Below are 12,371 nucleotides of genomic sequence, written 5' to 3' on the forward strand. Positions count from 1 at the left end.
CGCTATATATCTAATAAAATAAGATGGGTGGCGCCACCTAGCGGACTGCGACTGAACTGCAAGGGTATATCAACTTCGGCTCCGCCCGAAGTTAGCTTTCCTTTCTTGTTTAAGGTAGAAAGATGGGACTTGGTACGGATTCTATTTTGGACAAAATAATTTGATTTGTCTAATTTCATAAAGATCGGCCGAATATATCATATAGCTGCCATATAACTGAACGATCGGAATTGGCATAACTTTGCTGTTTTTTAAGTTAGAAAGATGGGACTTAGTACAGATTCCATTTTGGGCAAAATAATCTTATTTGACAATTTTCATAGGGATCGGCCAACTATATTCAATAGCCGCCATATAACTGAACGATCAAATATGGCACAACTGCAAGGGTAACTTGCAGCTTCGGCTCCGCCCGAAGTTAGCTTTCCTTTCTTGTTTTATTTTAGTTGGTATACATACATTTCAAAAATTATATGTACTAAAAACTATGATGGTCAACGCAATTAAACGGCCTACATAATTCTATATATATATAATATGTTATATGTTGTATGCTAAAATTTGGTAAATTACTCTTAGGTGTACCGCGGAAACTGCGGGTGGTGGAACCCATGTTTGATTTGCACTTTGTTTCAGGGGACCGTAAAGTATATGGAGCAGGTGAAATTATGCGTGGAGATTTTTTGCTGTTGGCCTGTGTAATTAATTAATTCCGGAAATATATTTTCTTATATTTATATTTTCTAATATATAATTCGTTTAAAACTTTGATGTGTGTTTTGTAGAAACCATGTTTTAGCAGAATACCCGGAATTGTGACTTAACTCCTATTTTGTAAAACATGTTATATATGAACACCAAATGTCAACAAAAAGTATTATTTTTTAAATGTTTAAAAGTGAAAATGTTAACAAATTTCACGTCAAAAGTTGAATTTCGAATTTAAACACTGCAAAAAATTATTAATTTTCAAACTTGGTTAAAAAAAATTTTTTTTGGTTTATATAAAGTGTAAAAGTGTACAAATTAGGAAAATGTAAATAATTTCTGTATCAAATAAGAATTACGAACGCTATCGTGTACAAAGTTGTGCACAAAGAATTACGAACTCTATCGTGTGCACAAAGGTGTCATCGGTGTCATGTTCCACTGCACAATGGATTACTCCGCCATTTTCCAATATTTTGATTTATTTTTATACCCTTGCAGAGGGTATTATAATTTTGGTCAAAAGTGTGCAACGCAGTGAAGGAGACATCTCCGACCCTATAAAGTATACATATTCTTGATCAGGATCACCTCCTGAGTCGATATGAGCATGTCCGTCTGTCCGTCTGTCTGTTTCTACGCAAACTAGTCTCTCAGTTTTAAAGCTATCGAGTTCAAACTTTGCACACATCCTTCTTTCCTTTGCAGGCAGTATATAAGTCGGAACGGCCGGGATCGGTCGACTATATCCCATAGCTGCCATATAACTGATTGATCGGAAATGTCATTACTTTGGTGTTTTTGAAGTTAGAAGGTTGGGACTTTCCACACATGTTATATTTGACCAAAATATCTTATGTACAAAATTTCATAAGGATCGGCCGTCTATATCCTATAGCTGTTATATAACTGATTGATCGGAAATGCTATAACTTCGTTGCTTTTCAAGTTAGTAGGATGGGAGTTTCAATGGATTTCTCTTTTGTCAAAGTAATTCGATATGCCAAATTTCATAAGGATCGGCCAACTATATACGATCCGCTATATACCTAATAATATAAGATGCGTGGCGCCACCTAGCGGACTGCGACTCAACTGCAAGGGTATATAAACTTCGGCTCCGCCCAAAGTTAGCTTTCCTTTCTTGTTTATGTTATAAGTTGTATGAAAACTACTAAAAATATACATAAACATGTATGCATAAACATGATTTTGAAAAAAAAAATTGTTGAAAAAGTATCTTTTCTTGGATCCTTTTAAGTATATATATTCTTGTTCAGAATCATTACCTGAGTCTTTATAAGCATGTCCGTCTGTCCGTCTGTTTCTACGCGAACTAGTTTATCGATTTTGAAGCCTTCAAGCTTTGCACACATCCTTCGTTGCTCGGCACGCAGTATATGGAAGTCTCACCCGCATTCACTTGAGCCGCTAGGGTTCCACTACCGGTAAGGCAAAGGATGTCCCTATCCATACAGGCATACATTCCTGATGAAGGCTACCAGTCTGCGTGGAAAAATATCTGTGAGGTCATGTGGCCCCAACTAGCGTTTAGCCCTATAGCCTTTCGACAAGTGTAAAGCGCAATTGCCGCATCGTTAGCTCTATCTGCGGTGTTAAGCTTCCAGTCCAGTTTCCTGTCTAGTGTAATGCCTTGATATTTTGCATTACCACTTAAAGTTGGAGTTTCCCCTACGAGTTTCGAAAGCCGCAAATTGGGTATTTTACAACTAAACAGAACGAATGCAGTCATGGATGGATTAACTCCAAGCCCGCTCCGTCATTAGCTCGCACAGAGTTTGTGGAAATTTCCCTACAAATTCAATTGCAACATCGTATGAAATAACATCCACGAAATTGCATCCACGTATGAAATAACTCTGCAGCCGCCACCCTCTAAGGACCGCAATAGGTTGTTTACCTCCACCGTTTCAAAGTAGGGGAGAGTACACCTCGTTGCGGAGTGCCCTCTTGACATATCTCTGAACAGATCGACCACATATATCCGACCCGATATATGTTTTATAAAAAAAGCTGTTAATTAACTGCTGTATACCCTTATCCGCACTGATATTTTATGTTTATTTATCGATTTTTTTTATGTTATTAACTTTCGTATTTTATCCTACACAACCCTGGACACTACAGCAATAATGGAGGAAGCACTACAGTAATAAACATAAATAACTGAGGCGGTAAAGTCTGCACATTTATCAAATGCAATTCACACAGCCAGCAAAAGATGCTAACCTGAATGAAATCGCCTTTTAACCGGTCTTTAATGAGAAAATGAGACGAAATTAAAGATCAAACCTCATAGAGCTTTAAAAGAGCAAAAGTTAATCAAAGCTAAGTGAAATTGAAAGCTAAATGCAGAATGTTTACCCACTGCAAAGACATAAAAAAAAAATAATACATTTTTCTTGCATAGTAAATAAATCCATTGCAAGCTCTCCCAAATATGACTCTGCAGAACTCCTAGCGATACGGCTTTCGCGTGGTTCCCACCTCTCGTCCAACCGACCGAGGGACGCTGCCGGAGGACGCTGTAACGCACGGCTCGAATCGCGGGAATAGATCCGAGATAGTTTAAGAGAAGAGTAGGAGTAAGATATCACGAGGCGAGTGTTGCACAGATAAAGCTTTTAGTATAAGGGATTTAAAATTGTTAGTGGAGAGAGTAACAAGGTAGAGACCATTGTAGTTCGAAGTACATACCGACTATACGAACTATAATACCCTGAACGGATCGGGTTGGGTATATGTCGAACTGCAATGGCTGAGGAGTAGAGGACGATAGTTTCTAGTCCTTCTACAAGCAACGTTAAAATTCTAACTAAAATTCTACTATGATAAGAGGGGAGGTGAAGATTTGCATCCCAATTAAGTACCCTAAGAGCGAAAGTCAGAAAGTTTTTTTGGATAGATTCTATGTGATCTCGATGTACTCCGTACACCCATAGCTTTATTAACCATGGTAGATATATGATCGGTAAATTTAAGTTTCAAATCTAATAGGACACCCAAATCGTTAACGTGAGTTAATCGTTCCAAGGTGTACTTATAGAGAAGTACATAGCCTGGTGAGGAGTAGATCGATAAAATGACATGAGTTTACATTTCGATCTATTAAGCTATAGGTTATTTGATAAACACCAATTTTGAAGTTTATCCAAATCGGATTGAAGTCTAGATTGGGCGGTAGTGAATTTGTACTGAAGACATAGTGTACATAAGTACAAGTGAATTAGGTAAGGCAAGGGGCAAGTCGGTAATAAACAGTGTAAAGAGTAAAGGTCCAAGATGGCTTCCTTGGGGAATCCCAGATGTGGCGCGGACTAACCGCGAGGTAACATCTTTAAAGAAGACTTATCTGGGAGAACGTAAGTAGCTCGAAATCCAGATAAGAAGATCAGTTGGGAATCCCAAAAGACTGAGTTTACTTATAAGAAGCGAATGGTTAACAGAGTCAAAAGCTTTACGGATATCAGTGTAAATGACATCTGTTTGTAAGCCATTCCGGAACCCAAGGGTGATAAAAGATGTTAGCTCCAATAAGTTGGTAGTGGTGGAGCGGTGCTTGACGAAGCCATGCTGGCACGGATATATTGTTCAACTACATAGGTATTGCAAATGTGGAGTAATACATTTTTCAAAAAGCTTTGCAATAACTGACAATATAGAGATGCCACTGTAGTGTTTACAAAGTTATAAGACTGCTTCGGATCATGAGTAAACTGAATCCGGTGGCGAATATAATTCCTTTAACATTCTGCGTTATGCACGTTGAAATTGGACAGAGCTAATAAGTATCTTGAATAACTTAAAGTCAGACAATCTATGTTTATTTAAAGGTCTATTCATAATGTTCTTTAAATTTATAAGGTACATTGTATACCAAGGTGGATTCGTTGAAGCGGACGGCACACAAGCGTGGAAAAATATGTTCAAGGTGTAATAAAAGCTTTGTAATGGGATGCTTATATCCTCGCATGCCAGAAAATCAGACCAATCAAATTTCTAAATTAACTTATTTTATTTCATAAATTCAGCCTTACGGAAGAAATGAACTTTATGAGATTTAAGTGTAGACTTAAGGTCAATTAAGGAATTGTTTTCGATTGAAACCTCAAGAGTGGGATGATATGGATCCTCAGGGTTAGAAAGGGGCAGAGTTGTATGAGTAATTTCATCAGGATCAGAAACGAAACGAAACAAACAGCCGACCTAAAGAATTTCTAACGTGGTTAATTTGCCCGAATGACATGTGGGATGATATGGATCCTCAGGGTTAGAAAGGGGCAGAGTTGTATGAGTAATTTCATCAGGATCAGAAACGAAACGAAACAAACAGCCGACCTAAAGAATTTCTAACGTGGTTAATTTTCCCGAATGACATGTCGAACATGCCCGCAGGGAAGTCGTGATGGGAGTTAAGCTGTAAAGATGGTGAATTTATAAAATTTGACCACATGAGTTCTGGGATATTAAAGTCACCCAGAGCTATCAGCTGGCCACCATCAGACAGACGATGAAAAACCAAACGAATAGCGGACAAATTTTGCCAGTAAGCTTTAACCAAGTTTCTGTAAAGACTATAATGTGATATGGAAAGGAAGAACTATCAGAATACAGTTTGGGAAGATTACTACGTAACCCTCTAGTATTCTGATAGGTCGAGTTAGTGAAGACTTTAGTTTTTGGAACTGAGGAAGATGAGGTGGAAGGTTGGTCATTGGCCGTAACATGTGGGAGTTTTACACCCACAGGTTGGGTTACTTTTTTCCTCACCGTACTTGGCTGATGTTCTTGGACGAAAATGTTCTCTGGCCAAAAGCTAGCCAAACAAATCATCTTGAACATCTGCAAGGGCACACGTATTTAAAAAGATGACGTGTGCCTGGTGTATGAATATTTAAATTTTGTAATATCCACCACCCTTATGTTTGCTTTTGTATGTCGGCTTGATGTAAGCCGAGATATCAATCTCAGAAGTATCAGGGGCAAGCCGGGAAACATAAATGTGTTTCGATGGTGGGATCACCTGCAAGGGTTTTGGTGCCGCCGTAACTAATACTGCTGCATCAGTTCGTACCGGGGGTCCGGACGGTTGATGACCCTGTTTGGTGACTGTTACGGGGTTTGAATTATTGGGTCCGGGATCACTTGAAGCGATGCCACAGAGGACAATTACTCATGTATTCTGAGATTCGGAAGCCGAATTTTTCTCAGGTCCGGCCCTGGGGGTGGCCAGAGATATGAACTTCTGCATAATTGTCGGCTGAGCAGGCTGTAGATTATTCGCCACAAGCACATCACTAAAAGAGGATTTCTTACGCTTTGGAGACTCATTTATTAGTTGAAGACTACTAAACTGTGTATCGAGCGCAGAGTTGGTCATTGATTTTACGAAAACTGCTAATCAACTCCTTAAATCCACTTTTAGTCTGTCTCATGAACGATCTCATTTCATGAGATCACTCAAGTTCATGAGACCGGAGCTACGTGAAATAGCATCCGAAACTGATGCCGTGAACCCGACACACTTGTAGCGTGTAAAACGTTTTCACAAAGCCTGCAAAGTGGGAAGAGGAGATTGTCTTATAACAAGACTGCGTTGAGCACAGACAAGTTTTAATTCCACAATTATTTAAAATTAATTAATTAATTTAATAAAAATTGTTTAAAATTATATAAATAATTTATTAATATTATTTGTTTTTATTATTGAGGAACCTTGGACCACTGTACCAGGGAAACGAAAAGGTGAGATAAAAGAAAGCATACATTTGCATACCAGAAAGCTCATGCCTTACAAAGAACCACAAAGCACGTGTGCAACTGAGAGTGAGGCGGACAAGAAACGTGCTGCCTATAACGAGCCCTACTGATGATCTTTATAGACTGTTATAATTTTAGTCTAAATTATAATTATATTGCATACGGGTTTATGCTGCTAGGCCAAAACATATACCCATACATTTATTTTTAAAAAATAATTGTGCGGGTGGTGACGCTAGCCATGTTCTTAAATACATCGGTAAATTTTGAAAATTTGCTGATATTTTATTCCGAGACAATATGGGATCTAGTTGCCTAATACTAATGCAGATTTCATTATCAAATCGATTTCAGAAATGGGCAGAGGATGGGCATAGCTAAGGAAATGGGAGTTAAGGGGGTCATTCAAGCAAAAGAGGTATAAGACTGGTCAGTACGGAGCAATGGGGGCCAAACGGAAGAAGTCCGGTTCGTGCTGAGAAGTGCCGTGAAACGTAGCGTTCCTTGGAGGGGCGGTGCGACCGGCGGAGGAGCAAGTAGTGGATAACGGGACCTCGCATAGCAACAGCAAAGGTCCTTTGCTGTACGGAGAAGGAGATCGAGGGCACGAAAGGAAACCCAACAACGGGTTTGTGGTGTGAAGCTGGAATATAGGATTAGAGGCTGGAGAAAAATCGGGGAGGATTAACCATGCTCAAGGCGCAATATTAGGAGGACCAATGGAGCGACCTAGGGGAGGATCTTTAGAAAGTTAGAAGCGTTAAGTTGGTGGACCGCCTTCGACTGTCCGACAACAAAGTGGAAACATTTTTTTTAAAAGAGCTAAAAGTGTCATAATTAATCAGAAATTCATTGTAAATTGTTAAGGCCTTTAAATAAAGGAGGCACTGTTGGTAATAAAGTTATCTGCATTGTTTCTGGAATCGGGCAGTTAACGGAAATCTATAAATTCGATGGAACGTTGTCACAAAGTCCGTGAGTTAGCCACGACATTTTTGCAAGCGAAGAAACAAAAAAACATTTTGTTACAGATGTAATCCACTTTGTGTTCCGAACTTATTATTACTTTGTAGAAACGTTTACCTTTGGGAGTTTCTAGACGCGAGTGGAAAAAGTCCATGAATTTCGCCTCTGTAATTGTAACGCGGGGCGGATAATAATTTTTACTAGAAAACGCGATTTTGATGTGGGGTTATAAGGGTTATCAATCAGGCTTGCAGGTAGAATCTGGTGCTATTTGAAAATGGTGCTTCATATGGTCTCTTATAAAAATGTTCCACTGAGCGCTTTGCCGTCCGGATAGTCTGTTGTGTAGATTAGGACGTTTTGAGTTGGCATACGGGTTTCCAAGGTGATTTTTTTTATAAAAGGCATAAAGTCCATCATGGTCTTCTGCAAGGTGATGGTCATCCTGGTGGATGGTGGTTTCAATTTTACTTTGTCAGCTTCCTGTAATTGGATCTCATTTTTTTAGGTTCCTCAAGACCTGTTTAATAAAATCAGAAGAGCACGTCAGAGCTTTCTCAAAATACCTAGATAGACTATACAAAAATTATTACTCATACCAGCTCAAAAACAGAAAAGTTGCAAGTGGTATTAAAAGGTATTGAACCTTATGACCTTGGACCTTGCTTCGGAGACATTGGACACTTGGTTTGAATCTGCTCTTTGCGTTACAAAAATATTTATCATATCTCACATTTTAACTAAACTATTAGTCATATTGATTGTTACCTAGATAGCCTAAAAAAACGCGTTAAGGAATTTTAAAACGCAAACAAGTTCCCAAAACCGGTTTTTTAACAATAAATGAAGATTTTTAGGGTGTTAAAAATTATTAGTGTTATAGTCGACCAGATAAACATTTTCTACTATGTCACTTTAAAAGTTCAGAATCACTGTTGCACTGTGTAGTTAGACGGCCCTAAAAAACTATTGCTGGGTTTTGGAGGTCGTTGCGTTGGAGATCTGTTGAAAAACCCAATCAAAACCCGAGTCTATTTTCTTTTTTGGCACAGTTTTTGTTTTCGATTTTTTTATATGCGACAATGTTCACAGGGTCGGATGTTTTCGCTGTGATATCATGGTGGTCCGTACCATGGACAGATCTGTGTGATGTCTATATTGCTGCTGCTCGCTTTGCCTTACAGCTGGGAGCCATACATCTAATTTGCCTTTAGAACTGAGTTGTACAGCAGAATTATCGAGCGAGTTGACTTGTTGCTCGAATTGAGCATCTGGAGCGACTTAGGATCAAGTGCACGTTGTCCGTAGTAGGAATATCCGTAGTATACATAGATAAAGTCCAAGCGCGCTTTAATGAACTCCAGCATTAATGATGTACTCGCCCGATATTGCAGCATTGAATCTCACTGAGAATATCCTATTGTAGAAGTACGGCTCAAGTATGTAGGTGTATTTTAATTTTGCGCATGAGACTATGAAGACAGACACGGTTGAAAGCTTGAAAAACGTCGAGGACATATTTATCCAAGCATTCTTCGCTGCTGGAAGCGTTTTTTATTGGCTGCTGCTTATCTGCATCTTCTGTGTACTCAATTCGCGCAATTCAAGTTGATGTCGCGAACCGTGATTAGATTCACGCTCGATTTATGGTGAATCCACATATAAACTAATTTATACATAAAGTTTTTTATACGGACTTATGCATAAGACCTTTGCTACAATTGTGCCGTGATTTAATTTATTGGCGCTTCATCCCTCGGCGCCCGACTATCTTCGCTGTCCCGCATACAGTTACGTACGTAAATCTTTGACCTTCTCTTGCGACCTGCTCTCTTCATCATCCGTTACCAGGGGCCCTCCCTGGATGTGTTTTCTTCAAGTCCATTGAAAAACCCGTCATCTGCCTTCTCCATCGTCCCACCTCCTCACCTGATTCCTGCTAACTCGTCTGCTGCCTCGTCTTCTTCTAACCGCTTTTAGGTGTTGCGCTGGAGTCCTGTATTGCTGAACTAACTTTAAGAGCTATTCCTCGGGAAGCGCTGTTTGTATCCCGCCTCATGTCGGATGGCATTCTGGAGGACGTTAGGTTACACCTAGCGCAACATCTTAAATTTCTCTTATTGATATATTTGTAACTTAATTAACCTTAAAGCATACGCGTGGAATGTATTCGTTTAAAGTAATTACTTGATTATTGCCTCTTGAGTTTTCTTGACCCTATAGCATGAGCACACGATTGTTTACAAATATGTAGAGGCAAACAGCCCTCAACAAAATCGATTAAAGCAATTATAATATGATCATGTCATAATTTAGTCTTGTCTGCGCTTTTCAAAGCTTTGGTACAGCTTTTGCGCGTAGCTTATTGGATTTGAGTTTGACCGGCCGCTGGGCTTATCTTAGGGCTTAATGAAGATTAAAATTGGACTTGAAATTTTATTTTTTACTGATGGCATAACAGACTTGGCCCTTTGTCCAATCAACCCCGTTGTGAAGCCTAGGGACTGGACCCTTGACCTTATCTTCTCAAATTACACTTCCTCCATCGTAAAACCTACTTTCTCGATATCACTCCCTGAGGATTCACACCATGCCATAAACAATGTTACATAAACAAATTAAACCACCTTATGTTTACTAAGGAACTTTCAAGACCAACAAAAAAAGGTTATACAAAAAGTTTGTAAGAAACAGATCCCCACCCCATTTTTCTGAATATATATTCGTCCGTAACCACTTTAAATCTGTGCTATAAATTCTATGTATCTTAATGCAAACCAGTCTCGATCATGCTTTCGTGGAGTGCAGACGCGTTTTTGCATCGCTGCGAATCTCACTGTGAAGAGTCTATGGACAAGTCCACCTCAGTGGCAAGAATTGTTACTTTTGTGAATCCCACCTCCGTTAGTTCTGCTTAACGCGATAACAAGTGATTCGAAAAGAAAAAACAAGTGAAGGTTTTGTGAAGACTTGAATAAAATTCAAGGTCAAACTGAGTTTGAGAATAATTACATCCCAATAAAAGAAAAAATAAATTTCAATTGCTCTGACACTTGGTGGGTTCGAGCCGGGTGCTGCCCGACTGCGGGGCTCGTGCCTTGCCCACTGAGCCACGGTCACCTCATCGGTAACCGTACAAGTGGCCCATACATACAAGAAGTCGGTAAAGCAGTGCACATCTGTGCCCTATACTTGAACCATGTCTAGCCTTTCGGACTCCGATGATGAATTTGACATAAGTAAGATTGTGGCGCGACCAGGCCTTAAAGCCAGCTAAGCCAAGCCGACCAATTGCCTCCCCCGTCAACATCTCACCTTCAAGCCATGATCCGGAACCGGAACTAGCAGTCATAAATGGAGACGAAGAGGTCTGGTGGTCCCCAAGACCGGAAAACAAACGCCGTCTTCACTCCAGATCCCCAAATTCAGTCACCAAAATCCTTAGAAACTCCAACAGCCCTAAAACCAATGTCTCTGCCAACCGATTCTCAGATCTGTCGGACATGGACACAGACACCGAACCCGTCGAAGTCCCACAAACGGTGGGCCCCAATGTCTCCGAAGAAGCCAGTACTTCTTCCAGCTTAAGACAAGTTAGCAACAACAACAATAGCACCCCAAATAACGCATCAACAATAAACAAGGACAACACAAAAGCTGTTAACAACACCGCAGGCAGCAACAAAAATGTCAGCCGACCGTCCGGTAGCCAGGAGCAACTACCCTCCCACAAACCACCCCCAATTGTGGTTGATCACTGTGAGAATCTAAACGGACTCATAAGGTCCACAGACAAGATTGTTGACCCGTCCAAATACTCCCTAAAATGCCATCCCAACAATTCTGTTTCCATTCTCGCAACAGATTCAGACACATACAGAGCCATAACCAAATCGCTGACCCTTAAAAAGGTACCATACCATTCCTGGCAGTTAAAAGAAGACAGATCCTATCGTGTTGTTATCCGTGGTGTCCATCATTCCGTCCCGGACGTAGACATTAAGGAAATCCTGACCTCGGCGGGTCACTTGGTTCGATTTGTCAATAGACCAAGAAGCCGCTTCGACAAAACTAAGCTGGTCAACTTAGTTTTTGTTGAACTTGAACCGGCTGCAAACAACAAAGAAATCCACGGGATCAAGACACTCTGTCGGCAACGGGTCCAAGTTGAACGCCCCTACAAAAAGAATGATGTTGTCCAGTGCCACCGTTGTCAAGCTTTCGGACACACCAAAAATCATTGCCAAAAGCTATCTAACTGCGTTAGATGTGGCCTACAACACGGCTTGGAGGCCTGCTTAAAGGATGTCAATCGAGTCAAATGTGCAAACTGTGGCGGTGGACATACAGCTAGCTATAAAGGCTGCGTCATATACCAGCAAGTTGCTCAACGAAAAAGTGCCACATCCCAACGCAGAACCGTCCCCCAGCAGTTTACTGATCCTTATGTTTGGTCAAACTCAGCGGTGCCCAACTCCTACGCTAATGCTGTCCGTGGTATTGCTAGTCATCCCCAGCAGCAACAAGTCCCTGTGACCTTCTCGCAGTGCCAACAATTTCCTCCACTAGGCAGTGAAAACAGGAAACAAAGTCAGCCACGTCACCAAAAAGTACCGCATCGACAGCAGCAGCAGCCATCACAGTAACAACAAAGGCCTCAACAACATCAACAACAGCAACAGCCAGATCTCCAGAGGACTCTCCCACAACAACAGCGACGCAACTCACAGCAATTGATCAACGACCAGCAATGGCAGCGCCAAGAGCAAATGTTCTTGCAATCAAACGAAAGCCTGTCAGTCCTTGTTGCCCAGATTGACAAGTTATTCCAAATGATGGTGTCGATGATGGGTCTTGTCTCTAGATTATTACCCCAAAATACTCCAGGAACAGCTCAAGCGTTCTCTGGATCTTTC

The sequence above is a fragment of the Drosophila ananassae genome, chromosome 3L (genome assembly GCF_017639315.1).
Source record: "Drosophila ananassae strain 14024-0371.13 chromosome 3L, ASM1763931v2, whole genome shotgun sequence".
NCBI lineage: Eukaryota > Metazoa > Arthropoda > Insecta > Diptera > Drosophilidae > Drosophila > Drosophila ananassae.